Here is a 2,639-nt window from a genome sequence, read left to right as displayed (position 1 = left end):
CTCCTCCACATAGTTTAGCTCCTTCAAAAATATTGACTACTGCTTGTAGAAACAAGAGTCACTAGTATCATATTCCTCCTCAGAATCATCACCCTTCCCTTTCTTTCGTTTTCCCCATTTCACTTTAAGATGCTCGGTCAGCTCTTTAACCTTCTTACCAGACAATCTGTCTGGTGGTGCCCAACATTCTTCTTTCTTGTTGAAAATTAATTCTCTCACATCAAATCTACTTGGATCCGATTGCCCTAGAAATCGCCTCATGTCAAGATAAACATTTTCCTCCCATGAACGAGTCTCAAAGTGGAAGTATTAGGACCACAAGGGGGGCAAGCAAATCTCCCCTTAGTCCTACAACCAGAGATGCTTCCATATGCAGGGAGGTCATGAATTGTCCACAATAACACCACACGCATGGTGAACACATCTCCCTTATTAGCATCTTTAACTAACACTCCGGTATCCCACAAAGACAGCAACTCAGCAACCAATGGCTGCAAGTAAACATCAATATCTTTTCCAGGCTATTTTGGACCCTCAATAAGCAGTACAAGCATAGTGAATTGCAATTTTATACACAGCCAAGGGGGGAGGTTATATGTGACATACATTACCGACCATGAACTATGCGAAGTGCTTTGCATTCCAAACGGATTGAACCCATTAGTAGAAAGACCCAATCGAACGTTACGAGGCTCTGACGAGAAACTTGGGTATGTTTTATCAATATGTTTCCAAGATGAAGAGTCAACTGGATGACCCAACTCACCACCCTTCAATCGGTTTGTAGAGCGCCAACACATTGCTTTTGCTACCCAATCAACACTGTACATTCTCTTCAACTTATCTGATATAGGAAAGTACTGCAATTGCTTTGCAGCTTGCCTAACACGTTTTTTTTTGTCTTGAATTGTTGCAGACTTGTATCTGTATGAGTTACAAGTAGGACATTGTTCCAGGAATTCGTTATCTCCCCAATACAAGATGCAGTCATTCGGGCAAGCATCAATCTTCTGGTAATTCAGCCCCAAATCCTTAACAAACTTTTCTGCTCGATATGTATCTTTCGGGATCTTATTACCATGCGGTAGTACAACTTTAATTTAAGTATCTTAAGCAAGTCTGTGAAACCTATGTCAGAGTGTCAGACCACCCACGCTTGACCTTAATTTGGAATAGCTTAATTACAAACTTCAAGATAGTGAAGTATTTACAGTCATGGTATAAAGCACTTGTGGCCTCTTCAAAAATTTATCCGACACCAATGGCTCTGCTTCATCATCATTGACTAGTCCCTCTTCAACACCACTTCCCAAACCCCGAAGAAATGCATCCAAGTCTTCACCACCAAATTCTTCTACCACAGTGGCAAATGCATCATTCATATTCTCGAACACATTAGAATTCATATTGGACTCTACATGTGCATCTTGTCTTTTTTCACCATGAAAAATCCAATGTAAATATGTTGGATCAAACCGGCCTCCATTTATAAACATGAAATTTTACGGTTTCATCTGTCAATGCCTTCCCCCCATTTCTACATATGCGACACAGGCACGGTATCAGTACCTTATTATGATGGTACTTTTTTGCAAACTCTAGAAACTCATCAACACCCTTTAGAAAGTGTTCATCATGGTGATCTAATTCAATCCAACTTCTATCGATTGGAATAGAACCCTCCATGGTGTATCTAGGAATAATTGAAAGATACACACAACATTTAGACACAATAATATATCACCATGCATATATACTGATAAAAATAAACCATAAGCAACAACACTGCCCATAACAACAACATCTAATAAAAATAAAAATAAAAAATCAATCTTTAATAGCATAATAAAAACTTGTACGTCACCTTCAGCTTATAATAAACGAATTGCGTTTGGAGAAGAGGAACAAAGCTTTAAATCCGTTTCCCACAATAAATCCTAAGAAAATTAAACTTGAAAAATTAGTTCTCCCAATTTTGGCCAAAAAAAAATTGGTGCTTAAAATACGATTTTTGCTTCAATACCTTGTTGAGATGAGAAAAAAAAAGGGTTGAGTGGCGGTAGGGGACGAAGGGTATGTGGGTGGAGGAAAAAATAGAAGTTAGAACAGTCCGGTCTTTTCTTTTCTTTATATTTCGAAGTGTTTTAACTGTTGGGAGGGAAGCAACTAGTCAGCCCACCCAGACTTTTCAGCCCTAACCCCACAGTCAAAACGCATAAAACAGGTGTCATGGTTAAAAAAATTGTACCCGACGGTTTTGGCCATAACTCCACCCACGACCCAATTAAATAGATAAACCGTGGCTAAAGGTATCAAAGGTACGAAACGAGAAAAAACGTATTTGCTATGGTCAAAATTCGTAGGAAACTATGCAAGGGTTTATGACCGTGGCTAAAAATACCGGGAATCCGTGGGCAAAAGTCAATTTTCTTCTAGTACATGTATTATGAATACTTTAGTTTAAATGGCAATGATATTCTCCTGTTTAGAAATCTCATAAATGGTAAGATGTCTTTTCTCCTTAAATGAAGGTGCAATCTGATGCAATCAATAAATATATATTTATTATTAAATATAATTGTGTATTACCTTTTTAACTTGGTTATCTTATAAATTAACCTCTAAAAATGCATCTTTAG

The sequence above is a fragment of the Coptis chinensis genome, chromosome 4 (assembly GCF_015680905.1).
Source record: "Coptis chinensis isolate HL-2020 chromosome 4, ASM1568090v1, whole genome shotgun sequence".
Classification (NCBI taxonomy): domain Eukaryota; kingdom Viridiplantae; phylum Streptophyta; class Magnoliopsida; order Ranunculales; family Ranunculaceae; genus Coptis; species Coptis chinensis.
The sequence above is the reverse complement of the archived record's forward strand: the minus strand, read 5'-3'. Positions refer to the sequence as shown.